Consider the following 18295-nt stretch of genomic DNA (forward strand, 5'->3'; position numbering starts at 1 on the left):
TGGCTGAAACTGCAGCGGTTAGTTTAAATATCTCCCCTCGACAACTTGACAACAATACGCCTGGAGACACGGGAAACTTTATTGCGACATTTTCTCCGTATTGGTGACGTATGGGTTGCAACCTTGTTCAGGAATAAACACTCTGTCACTTCCTGGTAGCAATCAGCCCTTGTGTTATGAGTGCTCCTTTCTAATTTCATCACTAATGGATCGGCCCTTCGTGCATTTCTTGCTTAGATTTAATCCTCTTAAATTTCGACATGGAAATACCTCACCCATTATACGAGCTTAAATCTTGGTGCCAGTTTGTCGCGAGCATGCCTGACAATGTTGAAATCTTTCCGTCCACACAAGACTGACAGTGTGTATTTCAGTGTTCTCATATTCCTGAATTTATTTTATAATATCAAATCATGATACGTATGGTCTATCTCGTCCGGGTACACTATATCACAGGAGTATCAGAAGTGCCACTCTAAATGTAAAATGTTAAAGCAAGAAGAGTCTTCAGACAGACGCGAAATTCACGGCGATGGAAATTGGAAACTAAATAAGGAAACACCATGGAAATATATACGTAGTTTGGAAGAGAGGTATATATATAACTTATATCTTGCAATGAAGGTGTCCTTTCCTTTTATTTTTTAGACAAGAGCTAGCAATTTAAATCATTGCCCGGACAATGTGAGATCTGTTTTTGCTTTAAATCAGTCAATCAATCAATCAATCAATCAATCAATCAATCAATCAATCAATCAATCAATCAATCAATCAATCAATCAATCATTTATCTGGATTTAGCACTGTCGCCCAGGTGGCAGATTCAATATTAATTGTTTACATAGTCTTTTGTTAAGTATTTCAAAGCTTGGAAATTAATCGAACGTTCTTCCTGATAAATTATTCCATTCCCTAATTTTTCTTTCTATTTTTACCCAATTTTTCCTCTCGAATTCCAACGTTATCTCCGTATTATTATATTTTATGCCTTTAAAAGTTCCACTCAAGCTTATTTGTTTACTAATGTCATTCCATGCTATTTTTTTACTGACAACTCGGAACATCTCGCTTAGACAAGCAGCTTATCTTCTTATTCCCAAGTCTTCTCAGCCCAAAATTTGAAACTTTTTCGTAATACTGCTCTTTTGTCGAAAATCACGCAAAATAAATCGTGCTGCTTTCCTTTGGATCCTTTCCAGTTTTTGTATAAGGTAATCCTGGGGTCCTACCAGATACTTATAAACCATCTCCTTTACAATCATACCACAACCCCTGAATTCTTTCATAACCATATGAAGAGATCTGTAACTATTATATGTGATTACCCCATTTGAGATATTCATTTATATTAACACCTAAGTACTTACAATGATCCCCGTAAGGTGCCTTCACCCCATCAACACAGTAACATAGCACAATACTCAAAGGACTTCGGCTTTGATGTAAATTTATAGAAAGAGTAGAAAATAAACAGTAAACTCTTATACTCGTATTTCCGTGAAGACAAGGTGCAGGAGTATTACTTCCGTGACAAGCCTAGGATTTTATGCCATTTTTCATTATATTTTACCCTAGAAAATGATCTCTTGTTCGATATTTATTTCAGAATTCCAAAATGGACAAGGAGAAGCCTACTAAATCTAGTATAAAAGTTGAAGTTTCACCTGGTCAAAAACGCTGTGAGTATAACTAATAAAAGTTCTTGTAAATTGTTTTCTTTCCTTTCTTGTTTGTACTAAATAAGGTTCTTTTAAGGTAAATCCACACAGCTTTTTACATCTCCGAACTTGCCAGCCAGTTGGTTACACTAGTATGTCGCAAAGTACCTAACGTGATGGCAAGGAATTAGGAAATCTGAAACGGCCACATCAAAAACGTGACATATATATCAAACTAGGGTCCTAGAAATGTTTCCTGCCAAGGAAGATAGGACTAGAGATTCAAGAAATGGAGGATAGTGGGTACGGAGAGGTCAGCAGGTGATGAGAAGTCATTTCATCTGTGAACATAATTAATGCTTTCTTTTATTTTTATTTTCATGTCCAATGAAGCTACAAGACTAGGAGAAGTGATAACACAGATATCTCGTACACCCCTCGAAGATGAACCCAGAAAAGGTGGGTTGGATATAACAGGAGTTGCTTGTCTATCCCTCTCTCCAGAAACGCAAACTACTATTCAGTTCGAGGCAGAGAAAGTAAATAAGGAATCACCATGGAAGTATGTGCCTAAAGTGACCATTGAAAATGACATTATCTTGAAAGGACCCAACTCCGACTTCCATGAAATTCGAGAAAGAATAAAGGTATTGTAATTGTACATATTGAAAACCATTATAAAGGTGCTATATCTCTCTCTCATATTTTAGTTACAAAAGAATAAAACTTGTCAAGAAAAATATGTTTATTATATATGTTTATAAAATTATTTACTTACAGGCTTTTCAAGGCAAACATCTGTTTATGGGATTCAATTTAGCTTCCACTGAGCCAAACCAGTATTTCATCTGCACCACGGAGGAAGCCAGGAAAGCAGTTCAATTGATGATAAGTAAACAGAGGCTTCTATCACTGAGAAAATTGGGCAAAGCAAACGTAAGGGAAGCTCGTCCATGGACTTCACTGGGGAGTGAGAATGAGATACACAGCATTTCAACGGTTAATAAACGTCAGTTTGTAAGTATTTTGAACACATTGACTAACCGCTTACATAGTCCTGAAGAATTTTCAATTTCAATAATCTTCGAAATACGAACTGCTTATCTGTTCCAGATTGTAAAGGAAATTGTAACCACTTCTGACTTATTAAATAGAGAAGTCAAATTTCAAATGCAGGATGCAAAAGATTTGCCATACGGCCTGGTTAAATTCTCTGGAAGAAGTGACATTGTAAATGTAACTCGAAGGAGGTATGAACGAGGAATTCAGGTACGTCACACACTCTAGGTAACTGATGACTATTTACTACTTACTTCACAAATCATTCCTCCAGCCAACATTCAGAATTTCCATTCAGAAGCCCACAGAGCTACCTCCCACATTCCCCATACAGGGTGTTAGGGAATGTTATACCGAAAACCTGAAGGATGTGTATGACATGTGCTTGCCACAACGTGGCACAGGTGACAACATCCTGTTGTTGTTCAGAAAGACAAAAGTCAATGTTTTCTGTTTTGGTTTAAGTCGCTCGGGTGGCAGTTAAGTGTAAAGGCATACGTACTCACTGTACACCAGCGATCATCAAACAACCTGGCATTGTGGCTGTGTCTATGACACACAGCTACAGTATGTAAACATCAAGTTACGTACTGGGGACGTTGAACATCCCACAGAATATATGACACACCATAGAGGAAATGGTGAGGACGCTTCCGAATGGACATGGATGACATCCAAGCTACTAGAGTAGGTGATCGATATGTCGACCATTTGCCAGCAGTCATGCTTCACAGTGACGAATTCATGATACACGAACACATGCAAACGTCTGAATGTCCATCCGTATGGATTCCGCTGCAGCAAATATACGTTGGCGAAGCTCATCCTCCGTGTCGATTTCATTTCTGTACACCAGACTCTTGATATGGTCCCTCAGGTAAACATCCCATGCTATTTCTCTACTGACAACTCGGAACATCTCGCTTAGACAAGCAGCTCATCTTCTTATTCCCAAGTCATCTCAGCCCAAAATTTGAAACTTTTTCGTAATACTACTCTTTTGTCGGAAATCGCGCAAAACAAATCGTGCTGCTTTTCTTTGGATCTCTTTTTTTTTAAGTTGCTTTACGTCGCACCGACACAGATAGGTCTTATGGCGACGATGGGATAGGAAGGGGCTAGGAGTGGGAAGGAAGCGGCCGTGGCCTTAATTAAGGTACAGCCCCAGCATTTGCCTGGTGTGAAAATGGGAAACCACGGAAAACCATCTTCAGGGCTGCCGACAGTGGGGTTCGAACCTACTATCTCCCGAATACTGGATACTGACCGCACTTAAGCGACTGCAGCTATCGAGCTCGGTCTTTGGATCTCTTTCCAGACCTAATTGGTCAACTGAGTCCTCTCAAACGGCGTAGAAATGTACGGTCCAGGTATTCACGTACACTGCAGCTCACACAACGTGATGAACCATCATCATGTGCATTTGGAACGGACATTCACAACATATGCCGGTAGTTCATCTCTGAGGAACGTTAGGTAATTTTCACTTGTCAGGCGCGTGGGTAACACGTGGGCCCTATTAGGAATCACCAATGACACCAGCCCATATTTTCATTGTATAGCGCCACTGAGAATGATTCTACCGAATCGCATGTGGATTGACAGCCCGTGTATGTGGATATGTACTGTGGAAATATAACACCGAATTCCTCGTGTGGCTAGGATTTGGAAGGGCAACAACGGCTATTTTGCCGTTTCGTTTAGAAACCACGTATAAGATATCCGCCTTTGAAGAACACTCTCGTCTTGCAGGCACTGTGCACGTTGCGCATGATACGGTCGCAGGCTCTCTTCACGCAGGACACAGTGCACGCTCCACTGGGATATACCAACTCGGCCGGTAAAATTTTGCGCGCTTCACTCCGAGTGCTGTTCAGTTGTGTCCAGCATGTCGTTTTCTACTTCTAACAATTACCGTGATCTTTGCCGACCACATTCTCAATAAGACGATAATATACAACCAGAATCGTGTACTGTCTGGTACGCAGCAACGAACGATGGCCAATGGATGTGCGGCTATCAGAAAATCGTTCTCTGTAAAATCAGACGGCAGTTTTTGAATTCACCACGGTTAAGAAGAGGGTATCTCCGCCAACTCGTTTTTAGAAAACTACCTCTTTCTAACAAGACCAGATTGCAGTTTTAATGCTGATAGGTCACAGAAAGACTACGTCCGGTATCAATCTAACAATAACCAGTTCGTGTGCTAGTTGTGATGCACTCTTCGTCCAGGTGTGTTGTGTTTGTCACAACAGGTCACTTGACCTTATGACTGAAATGATTCATAGCATACAGTAGCAACCAACCGTAGCGCTGAGCGTGTTCTTATATACTGTATTGTATTACCTTATATAAAAGTATCGTGTTTTACGTCATACCTTTATCATCACGGTAATACTGATGTCTTGTTTACCCCCTGAACATCAGCAAATAGATTTATAATTATATCGATTTGACGTCTAAAATTACTGATTTTTTAAATTGCTTTATTTCAGCTTAATCAGCCTGACGAAACAGATACTCTTTATGGTATTTGGAAGTGCATCATCAAGGCGATGATGTATCAAATTCATTATCAAAATGTCCGTCGACTCCATGGCTAAATGTACGTTGAACTTAGCACAGAATACATGATACACGGTAGTGGACACTTCCGAATGGTCACAGAGGGCACAGAGGACACAAAAGCTACTAGAGTAGGTTCGATTCCTGGTTGGATCGTGGATTTAAACATTGACTGCTTAGCTCCACTGATTCAGGGGCTGGGGGCTCATGCCGTATTGAACATTAGAATGCCATCTCAGATAGCGCCCCATCTTCACAGACTTGCACATATCTGCTTTCATATAACGTTTGAAAGGACAATTCAGTCCAAAACGGCTATCGAGTACTAACAAAACCATGTCACACTTTCGTACTTTTATTTTATTTTTACAATTTGCTTCAAGTCGCACCGACACAGGTCTTACGGCAACGATGAGCTAGGAGTGAAAAGAAAGTGGCCGTGGCCTCACTTAAGGTAGAACGCTAGCATTTGCCTGGTGTGAAAATTGGAAACCATAGAAATTATCTTCAGGGATAAGTCATAGATATAGGGTTACCGATTTCGTTCATGCTTCGGGAGGTTGACCTACGTCAAAAATACACAGATACATGTCCGAGGGTTTCTGTTATTGGGCCTTACTTATCGCGAAAATGGTCCCTTAAATTTTATAGCCGCTGTGTCTGTTAGCAACATGAGTGTGAATATCTAGAGCACCGCTGGTGAACTGGTCAGCGTCCTTATCTGCCTCGCGGGTGTCTCGGGTGCGAGGCACGCTTTCCCGGCAATTTTACATTATCTTTTACCGAGCGAGTTAGTCGTGCTGTTAGGGTAGCGTAGCTGTGAGCTTTCGGCAGATAGTGGGTTCGAACTCCACTGTCAGCAGCCCTGAAGATGGTTTTCCATGGTTTTCCCTGGTTTCTCATCTTTACACCAGGCAAATTCTGGGGCTGTTCCTTAATGAAGGCCATGGCCACTTCCTTCCCACACCTAGCCCTTTCCTATCCCATGGTCGCCATAAGACCTATCGTGTCACTGCGACGTAAAGCAAATTGTAAAAATAAAGAAATAGAATCACTTTTCGTCTCCATTTATACTCGTACTGTATACTCTGTTGTCTATCGGTCCAGGTTGCTCTTTTATTAAGAGTACCGAGAAAAATGGGAAGTGATGTTCGCCATATTGGGGGACTATGTGATTAGGGGCTGATTATTAAAAGTAATCAAAAGTATTTATATTGGCAATTGGGCTGCAGTGAGAATTGGTGGTAGAATGAATTTTTGGTTCAAGGTACACACAGGGGTTAGACAAGGATGTAATCTTCCACCTGTGTTGTTCATAGTTTACATGGATCATCTGCTGAACGGTATGAAGTGGCAGGGAAGGATTCAGTTAGCTGGAAATGCAGTAAGAAGTTTGTCCTATGCCGACCACTTGGTTTTAATGGCAGGAAGCCTGCAGTCTAATATCTAGGAACTTGAAATTAGTGAAATGAGTATGATATGAAAATTAGTCTTTCCAATACTAAAGTGATGTCGGTAGATAAGTAACCTAAGAGGTTTAAAGTCAGTTTGGAAATAGAAAGCTCGAACAGATAGATAATTTCAAGTATTTAGGATGTGTATTCTCCCAAATTGGTGGTACTGAAAATGAGATTGGATCAAGGTGCAGCAAAGCTGATGGTGTAAGTTTACAGTTGCGATCAGCAATATTCAGTAAGACGTCATCTCCTGGAAGAAACTGTCTTTAAACCGGTCTGTATTTAGACCATATTTGCTTTACGGTAGTGAAAACTGGGGTAACTCAGGATATCTTCTTCGTAAAACAGAAGTAACAGATATGAAAGTAGCTGGAATGAACGCTGGTACAAACAGGTGGAAACAATCGTAGGAGAGTGGTGGGGTCATGTGAGGCAAATGGAGGAACGTAGCTTACGTAGGAGACTAATAATAATTAATGTTAGTGGCTTTGCGTCCCACTAACTACATTTTTACGGTTTTCGAAGGCGCCGAGGTGCAGGAATTTTGTACAGGAGGAGTTTTCTTTAGTACCAGTGAATCTACTGACACGAATCTTAGTATCTTAAATATTACCGGACAGAGTCAAGATCGAAACTGTCAATTTGGGGTATGAAAGACACAGCTTCAACCGTCTGAGCTATTCATCCCAACAGATGACTAATGCACTCGGTCGTGGAGGTTAAGAGAAATAAAGGGAGATCATCATGACGATGATTATACACAGTTTCTAGTTATGTAAATATAAGAGGTATAGATCTAAGCGAGGCCACAGAGCTCGTTACAGATAGGGGAATGAGTGGCGTTTAAAAAGTCACAGAGGATTGCAGACCGAACGCTGAAAGGTATAACAATCTATATTGAAGAGGTATGTATGTATGTATGTATGTATGTATGTATGTATGTATGTATGTATGTATGTATGTATGTATGTATGTATGTATGTATGTATGTATGTATGTATTATACCCTACAGGGCACATTAATACTGCAGGATGATACCTACCTGCTCTTCTGTTCTTGCATACGGGCACCAGCTCAGCTGCAGTCGGCAGAAATGGTCGATAATTTGGGTTCTTATGACGAGAGGATCATGGGGAACTCATATACTACATTAAACTACGAAATGAGGAACACTTTCGCTGTGATCAGAATTTTGAGCATAAGTTTGTATTCACAACACAAGTTAATTACAAGGATTGCACCTGTAGTGCCAAAATAAGTGCGCCAAAGGCTCACATCTACAAATTAAAAGGAAGACAAAGAAAATACAATCTGGATGATGACGTTACGCTGAAGTTTGTCGATCTGTGAACCAAGAAAAAAACCGGATGTGTTCTCCACATGGAAACTACATCCCTATGCCTGCGACATAAAATGATATAATGGTAGAATTAAGGATACCCGCAGAGATTACCGCTATTATGAAAGTTTCCTCCCACACCGGGATATTTATATACACAAAAATTAGCAGCACAATAAGTAATAAAAATAAACTCAGATAACCTACTCTAGCGCCCTCAATTTCCTATTTACACGGACGTGAACCCACGTCCACCAGGCATAACTTTGTGTCAACAGATGGACTGTTCCAATAATTATATCGTGCGAGATAACTTAAGGGTAAATATGCGACCATAAGAAATGCAGAAACAACAACAAAATAAAGGAAAGGAGATAAACGTTCGAATGAATGAGGTAACCGTGTCCCCAGAAAACATCTCTGTTTCAAAGGAAAGATGACCTTCCCGCGGGCTACACTAAGATGGCTGTGCTACCCCCAGAGTGCGGGCCGAGCATTGACCTGCTTCGTCTAGCCATGAGGGACTCGCCCTAAGCAAAAAATTTGTAAACACACCGACAGGCTGTGACCCAGTATCACGGTTCTCGAGCTCCCAGAGCTAACTTCACACAGGGGCTTTTATTTATCTACGCTTGACAAAGCAAAATAGCCACAAAAATAAGTGAGGAAATACATCTTACACTATGTATCCGATTTCACTGACAAACAAACACGGGCCCCAATTATAACATCAAAAGTCTACGATCGTACTACACCCCGATAAATCAAATATCGTCAAACTTACGACGAGGTCACAGTCACCTAAGGTCTGTGGTTCAAGCCCTGTCTGGCAGAGTCGCACAGAGTTCAATAATACTAATGTCTCCACCAGCGTTACAGATCACGTTCATCTAAGTAGCATAAATAGAGCCATGCCTATAATCGAAATACGATTAGCATGCACCCCTAACATCACGCAGATATGTCTGCCCTTCCCTTGGAATATAATGGGAATTACACATAGTGATCCTAATCCTACAAGTAAAATGTATTTAACGACCGACCCAAATGAAAATATCCGGTCTATCGTACTCAAACAAATACGTATCACTAGGCACACTAGCTCTTGCCGCGATAACAAAATTACCTCATTGTCTGCTTCACATGAAGATGAAAATTAAACAAATCTAACTACTCTTACTCTCAGACATATCAAACAATCTTAATATGCAGCCTGATGGGCCAGAATCAAATCCTATATTAATATTTACACGTTTAATTCTACTATCTCTGCGTGACACCTTAACTCTACCATATGTCTAGTAATTCATGGTCCACTTATCTCATTTTTGATCGATCTCCTCCTCTCTCCCTCCGGGTAGGCTAGCATGATTTAGCCCATCACGGTAGAGGTCTCAGCCAGGTTCGATTGTTGGAGTCCGGTCTTCCTGCCCCGCTGGTTCATGGTGCTGTCTTCTTCTTGAGGGATGCCTCGTTCAAAGTAGCGTCTTCGAAGCCACGTTCTGAAGTTCTTGCCGCTCACTCCCCTCGGAATATCTCGACTTCTTACTACAATGAAATATTCACTTTAAATACAACGCAACATTCTGGACCTTTATTTAGGTTGAGCTAGCACACAGCGCTGACACTTTGCAATCCACACTCCTCGTCCTCCATTCTCGTATAACTGCATACTTGTTAACTTGTGCACTGTACCACAAACTATTTTCTGCTCTAGAGACTATCCACTCGGTTATTGTGTTTTTATGCCCGCTTAACTTGGATTCAACAGTCTATCAGAGGATAAATATAGACCTCCTTAGCCTATTGTCCACACTTCCTCGGCACCTCGGGAGCTTCGCCCCTACCGCTATTTATCCGAGTCTACAAGTACGGCTTTCTATTGTTACTGATACCGTTAAGCACACGCGATCTCTTTGATAGGTATCTGAACATCGCGCCACTTACAAATCCACCACCTGTAACTCTATAAGTCACCTATCCACTGGCTCAAAGATATCGCACTGTAATAATTACACACTGTCTTTGTTCTAAACAAAGGGTTTCTGGCGCAATCTAGGCAGACGTGCGACCCGTGCTGGCAGCAATATGACCGTCAACTGGATGATCTCCCCCCATATCACTCAGCTTTTATATGAGGCAACACACCAAAGGACGCCCGGAAAAGCCCCGAGAAACAACTTGATTCTGGAATGTGGCCACTACAGAGCTTCCCACGGTGGTTCTGCTTGGTACATATTTATTGATCTAATCATATGTTAATAAACCTAGAGGTATCTTTAGCTTCGTAAAATTCTAGCAATCATTTCCATCTTTTTATTTACCTGAGAAACCTTCAATTACGGTAATTACGACCCAATTTCCGTAATGTGGTGGGCGTGTCTGCTCCCGCTAAAAATCTCTGTTAAGATGGCAGGTCTCTCCCCCAGACAAAATCCCATCTCTCTTTCTCTCTTCCTCACATATTCTTTCTTCGTCACACATGACCACACCTTGCCTCGGGAAATCACCTTCTAGCTTCCAGCTCTCTATATAGCATCACGCCCTCATAAGCGACGTCCTACTGCAAAATTTTTACTGCGTTAAATATCCATACTCGCAGTCAGGTATAATGGTACATTTGCCTCCCTACACACCAAAGAAAAATATGAAAAAATCTATTTTTTTTTTGTATTTGCGTCTGATATTTAACGCTCGCGTGGCCCTTTCTTTCAATCCGAGCCATCCTGTGGTTCTTCCGGAACTTGCTCCAGTAGTTCCTCACGCTCCTTCCTCATTTCGTAGTAGGCATCCAACAAAGCCAAGAACTTTCTATGATTCCCCGAACATTCATTGCACTCCACAGCCGCCACTCCTATTATTGCGCTGCTCTGCGGCGAAACTTCTTCTACCTTTCCTACATTGAGGGATACTTCATCCGGATTGTGGTCAAGGGTTTCTTCACCGTCTTGCGTCTCCGGTACTCCGTCTGCGCCTACCACGTCTTCTTCTTCTTCTTCTACTTCATCGTCCTCTTCTCCCTCCATCTCTTCAATCTCGGCGTTGTCCTCGATTGGCATTTGTCCTCTGGGAATATAAATTTTAAGATTGGCTACCATAATCTCACATTTCTGAAAAATCCCTTTATAATCCTCGAATTCAAACGCTGGCCTGTCCTCATATTCACTCATGTTCCCGTCTTCTGCTGCAGTTAGCCAGATTCTTTCCTCGTGGTGGTAATCCTCACTCTGATTCAGCTTAACTTCTTCGGGTATCGGACTTAAGTGTAATCTAATAACATTGTTACCCATGTCAATATTTGCCTGATGTTCACGAAGAAAATCTGCTCCTAAGATCAGGTTGTACTCAATTTTCGTGAGCACTACGCACGGGTGAGATATGACTGACCTGCCTATTTCAATGTCCACTAAGACTTGTTCCTTGCATACAGTTGTCTTATCTGGTACGATCCCTCTGACTTTCAGTTTAGCGATAGGAATGGAAGGAACTCGGGCCCTAGTCTTTATTTCTGACAGCAACGCTTGAGAAATAACGCTGATTGACGCGCCTGTGTCTACCAGGATACGTGTCTTTAAACCATGTATACGTGCATATATTATTGGTAATTCTTTAACCGTCTTGACATCAATCTTAATATGGTCGTCTAATAAGTCCTCAGGCCTTATTACCCAACTGTCCACTGTCACCATCGTCCATCCCTCTTCACTGTCCTCCCCTTCAGGGTTTAGGCTATCTCCATTTGTGGACCTTGTAGTTTTTTTTTGCTCCCGCACTCCCTCGGCTATATTCAGGCGCGTGAGGGTTCAAGTTACACCCTCGGTTCTCGCTAATGTGTTGCTGCAGTTCCAGACTCTGTGCACCACACTGTATCGGATTCGCCTGCTGGATGGCATTCCTCCAATTCTCTGAATTGTTACGTTCTTGCTCTAACTTGTTCACATACTGCCTATGTTCTCTCTCATGTTCCGACTCACAAGGTCTGTAATCATTTCTGTGCTGTTGGTCGTCCCGCCTTCGATTCTGGTTCCAGTTGGAGTAAGGTTTTCTTGCCACGTTCCTCCCCTCGTACCGTGGACGATATTGTCTATCTGGCGGTCCAGGGTTATGACCTGCCGGCGAAACCTCTCTCCTTTCTTTGTAATTTCTATATCTTTGCTGATTATTCCTATACCAGGGTCCTCCATTCGATCCCCTTTGTTGCCGGTTTTGTCCTTCCTCTCTCATCCATCTTGATGTCTGGGTACCCGAGTCCTGAATTTCTTGTCGGCTATTTCTTCCTTGCGGGTTTTCTTCTGGCATCACCTCCAGCGTGTATATCGCTTCAGTATGCCGAATACGAGGCTGATTCTGTACCGAAGTTTGATCCAATTGCCTTAAAATCGTTTCAACCTCACTAGCCGTATTGACGTTGGTGGCGATCAAAATTCTTTGCACCTCGACCGGTAGCTGTTTCATGATGGTTGTAATAACTTCTTTCTCTGGAGGGGGGTGGTCTAGTTGCCGCATTTTAATTAGCTGTGAAATGAAAAAATCATTAAAGCGCGTGGGCAGCGTGCTAGCATATCGTCTAGCATATAGCTCCAGTCTTAAATTCTGTTGGACCGAGAGGCTCCAATATCTCCTGAGAAAGGCTTCCTTAAAGTCCTCATAAGACTGGAAGGTGTTCTTGAAAGCAGTCATCCACTGAGACACAGTCCCTCCTAAAAACCTCTCTACTGTTCTGAGTCTTTTCTCCTTAGGTATCCGACAATCTTCCATATATTCTTCAATCTCCCTGAGAAATGAACGGGGCGTGCATTCGCCATTAGCTAAGAACTTCTTAGGTTTGTCCCCATTTGACCTCACTATATTATATACGGGAATGATATTGCCATTCTCCGGCATTGAGCTCCGTATCATTGGCTTCTGTACGTTTAAAGACTCGTTAACCGCCGCTGGCTCACTTGCGGAACTGCCCTCTACCTTAATTTCCACCGGCGCCTTTATTTCATTTGATGACATCAGCACTTCTTCTCTTTTTCCTCCCTGATACTCATAAGAATTTTCCTGTTCTAGTTGCTGCTTCATTTGTCCTACTTGAAGTTCTAAACCTGACATTCGGGCAGTCATTTTCGTCTCGGTTTGTTCTACTTGAGCTTCAAGACTAATCATTTTTGCTCTCGTCTTTTCTTCAATTCGTTCCATCCTGTCAGCTACCTTCTCATTTACTGCTCCTATCCTAGAATCCATCTTCTTTTCCAACAATACCAGGCCAGAACTAGTTTCATCTATCTCCCTCTTTATTTCATCTATGTCCACAGTGTATGCTTTCAACTTCTTCTCTACCAGAACTTCATTATTAAGGGTCCTTTCCTCTAGCGTCCCCACTACTTCTTTCAATGTAGCAATTTGTTCTCCTGTTTCCTTCTCCATGTTTGACACTTGCCTCCTCAATTCCTCTGTGTTCTCCAGGCAACAAATGCGCACCTTTTCTATTTTCTCATCTAATTCCCCGAGCCGCGTCTGCGTCTGCTGATTGTCCGCCATTAACCGGTCTAATTTAGCATTCGTGTGCTCTTCTAAAGCCGTTAATTGTTCTTTCGTACGGACTTCTAGTCCTATCAACTGCTCCTCAGTTTTATTTATCTGTTTTTCACTTACGTCAATAACCTGTGATTTTATCGCAGCTACCTGAGTCTCTAACTCGACTTTCTGCTCCTCAATTTTACTCACCTGTTTTTCACTTACATCATTAACCTGTGATTTTACAGCAGCTATCTGCGCCCTGATTTCGGACATCTGTGTCTCTAATCCTGCCTTCAATAGATCGCTTATCTCCTCTAACGTCAACGACATTTTATTATCCTGTGAATACGCCAACCCGTCAAGAGAGACTTAGAGGTCTTACCCGCACACCGTCATCACCCTAGATTTCGTTAAATTTCTACCTATCCACTTATGCTCTGTCTGATCATATATGAACCACAAAAGTCAGAAATTTTGAAAAAATGACATAACACACTATAGTTTAAAATCTAAATAACAGTGTGTTGCATAGCAATGGTTAATTACCAGATCACAGTCCTGAAAGAAATCATCCTCACATGACTACGAAATATAAGACGGAATATCGACACCAAAACATGTACAATATTCACTGTTAAAATAACGCACTGAAATTTTGAACAGATTCAATACCAAACTACTGGCTTCTCTGTTTCAGTTCCTCATTTATCAAAGAAAACTCCTAACTAATAATCCACCTTCATTCAGACACGTTTTTGTATCCTATCTTGGATATTCATAGCGTCTGCATCTATACCCTCGTCATACACAATTAAAGGCAAATTACTACATTATGGTGGATATTATTATCCTTCCCCATGGACACTCTCGCCACGCCCTTGGGCGACATTCATATATGCCCAAGCGTCCTCAATACTGGCCCCTAAGTACGGGCGCCATTCATATATACCCTACAGGGCACGTTAATACTGCAGGATGATACCTACCTGCTCTTCTGTTCTTGCATACGGGCACCAGCTCAGCTGCAGTCGGCAGAAATGGTCGATAATTTGGGTTCTTATGACGAGAGGATCATGGGGAACTCATATACTACATTAAACTACGAAATGAGGAACACTTTCGCTGTGATCAGAATTTTGAGCATAAGTTTGTATTCACAACACAAGTTAATTACAAGGATTGCACCTGTAGTGCCAAAATAAGTGCGCCAAAGGCTCACATCTACAAATTAAAAGGAAGACAAAGAAAATACAATCTGGATGATGACGTTACGCTGAAGTTTGTCGATCTGTGAACCAAGAAGAAAAAAACCGGATGTGTTCTCCACATGGAAACTACATCCCTATGCCTGCGACATAAAATGATATAATGGTAGAATTAAGGATACCCGCAGAGATTACCGCTATTATGAAAGTTTCCTCCCACACCGGGATATTTATATACACAAAAATTAGCAGCGCAATAAGTAATAAAAATAAACTCAGATTACCTACTCTAGCGCCCTCAATTTCCTATTTACACGGACGTGAACCCACGTCCACCAGGCATAACTTTGTGTCAACAGATGGACTCTTCCAATAATTATATCGTGCGAGATAACTTAAGGGTAAATATGCGACCATAAGAAGTGCAGAAACAACAACAAAATAAAGGAAAGGAGATAAACGTTCGAATGAATGAGGTAACCGTGTCCCCAGAAAACATCTCTGTTTCAAAGGAAAGATGACCTTCCCGCGGGCTACACTAAGATGGCTGTGCTACCCCCAGAGTGCGGGCCGAGCATTGACCTGCTTCGTCTAGCCATGAGGGACTCGCCCTAAGCAAAAAATTTGTAAACACACCGACAGGCTGTGACCCAGTATCACGGTTCTCGAGCTCCCAGAGCTAACTTCACACAGGGGCTTTTATTTATCTACGCTTGACAAAGCAAAATAGCCACAAAAATAAGTGAGGAAATACATCTTACACTATGTATCCGATTTCACTGACAAACAAGCACGGGCCCCAATTATAACATCAAAAATCTACGATCGTACTACACCCCGATAAATCAAATATCGTCAAACTTACGACGAGGTCACAGTCACCTAAGGTCTGTGGTTCAAGCCCTTTCTGGCAGAGTCGCACAGAGTCCAATAATACTAATGTCTCCACCAGCGTTACAGATCACGTTCATCTAAGTAGCATAAATAGAGCCATGCCTATAATCGAAATACGATTAGCATGCACCCCTAACATCACGCAGATATGTCTGCCCTTCCCTTGGAATATAATGGGAATTACACATAGTGATCCTAATCCTACAAGTAAAATGTATTTGACGACCGACCCAAATGAAAATATCCGGTCTATCGTACTCAAACAAATACGTATCACTAGGCACACTACCTCTTGCCGCGATAACAAAATTACCTCATTGTCTGCTTCACATGAAGATGAAAATTAAACAAATCTAACTACTCTTACTCTCAGACATATCAAACAATCTTAATATGCAGCCTGATGGGCCAGAATCAAATCCTATATTAATATTTACACGTTTAATTCTACTATCTCTGCGTGACACCTTAACTCTACCATATGTCTAGTAATTCATGGTCCACTTATCTCATTTTTGATCGATCTCCTCCTCTCTCCCTCCGGGTAGGCTAGCATGATTTAGCCCATCACGGTAGAGGTCTCAGCCAGGTTCGATTGTTGGAGTCCGGTCTTCCTGCCCCGCTGGTTCATGGTGCTGTCTTCTTCTTGAGGGATGTCTCGTTCAAAGTAGCGTCTTCGAAGCCACGTTCTGAAGTTCTTGACGCTCACTCCCCTCGGAATATCTCAACTTCTTACTACAATGAAATATTCACTTTAAATACAACGCAACATTCTGGACCTTTATTTAGGTTGAGCTAGCACACAGCGCTGACACTTTGCAATCCACACTCCTCGTCCTCCATTCTCGTATAACTGCATACTTGTTAACTTGTGCACTGTACCACAAACTATTTTCTGCTCTAGAGACTATCCACTCGGTCATTGTGTTTTTATGCCCGCTTAACTTGGATTCAACAGTCTATCAGATGATAAATATAGACCTCCTTAGCCTATTGTCCACACTTCCTCGGCACCTCGGGAGCTTCGCCCCTACCGCTATTTATCTGAGTCTACAAGTACGGCTTTCTATTGTTACTGATACCGTTAAGCACACGCGATCTCATTGATAGGTATCTGAACATCGCGCCACTTACAAATCCACCACCTGTAACTCTATAAGTCACCTATCCACTGGCTCAAAGATATCGCACTGTAATAATTACACACTGTCTTTGTTCTAAACAAAGGGTTTCTGGCGCAATCTAGGCAGACGTGCGACCCGTGCTGGCAGCAATATGACCGTCAACTGGATGATCTCCCCCCATATCACTCAGCTTTTATATGAGGCAACACACCAAAGGACGCCCGGGAAAGCCCAGAGAAACAACTTGAGTCTGGAATGTGGCCACTACAGAGCTATCTATCTATCTATAGCTTCGTAAAATTCTAGCAATCATTTCCATCTTTTTATTTACCTGAGAAACCTTCAATTACGGGAATTACGACCCGTTAAATATCCATACTCGCAGTCAGATATAATGGTACAGTATGTATGTATGTATGTATGTATGTATGTATGTATGTATGTAATGTGACCGTTCGTGGACGCCGTGGTTTGTAGATAACCATGAACTATCAAATTATTTGCCGACTAGTATTCAGAAGGTTCGCATGATACTCCACTCAGGGCATGGCCCTTCGAAGAGTATTCGGTCACATTCAGATAACGACGACTGAGCTATAGATACTGCCAATCATAAAATGTAAATTCTACACTAAGGCAAAGTTTTCAAATAAATCGCAACAGAAATTGGAAGGATCACATTTTAATAAAAAAAATCAATTGATTGAATATGAACAACTGAAATGAACAACGTAAAATAAATCATATGCATTCATTAACATTAAATAAGGACCGAGTCCATCTTGCATTGTCCATCATAAACCGGAAATAATTATTTAACACAAATTCACAGAAATGTAGAATCTTATGGATATACCAAAGTCTATCGGGTCATATTATATCATTCACTCGCCGTCGCAAATGTTAATTGTACCTGTCTACTCCGCCTTGCCTTTCATAGTTATCATTGTTCCTATCTGACTAACTAAATATCGGTTAACTTGAACCCCCCCAACAGATTTCAGCATTTATAAATGATCACACATGGCAACACAATACACATAAATGAGTAAAATGCACGTCGTTTCCACCCATCGAGCTGCTGGGCTGCACCTGAAATGAATCTTTATCTACTGGCATGAAAATATAAGTTGGTGCCGTCTGGACTGCGTCGAGGTCTGCCTTCACCGTCAGCTGAAATGCTACTACAGCATGAATCTACTATAAGCATCTACTACATGTACATCGATCGCAATAGGTGACTCTGATCTTAAACATAACTATCACTGAATTGCATTTTAAGACCCTAATCGTGCGCATATTCCAACATTTCATTACTTGCAACTACGAATCTTAATTTATTAATTCATGTACTTGATGACTCTCTTCAATACCAATGCCTAACGCTGGACTAGCTTGTCAATCATCTCACAAAATATGCGGCGGAAATTCTATTAACAACACCATTAACAACTTAACACGTCTCGAAACTCAATATAATTCGACACG

Source organism: Anabrus simplex, chromosome 2 (genome assembly GCF_040414725.1).
Source record: "Anabrus simplex isolate iqAnaSimp1 chromosome 2, ASM4041472v1, whole genome shotgun sequence".
Classification (NCBI taxonomy): domain Eukaryota; kingdom Metazoa; phylum Arthropoda; class Insecta; order Orthoptera; family Tettigoniidae; genus Anabrus; species Anabrus simplex.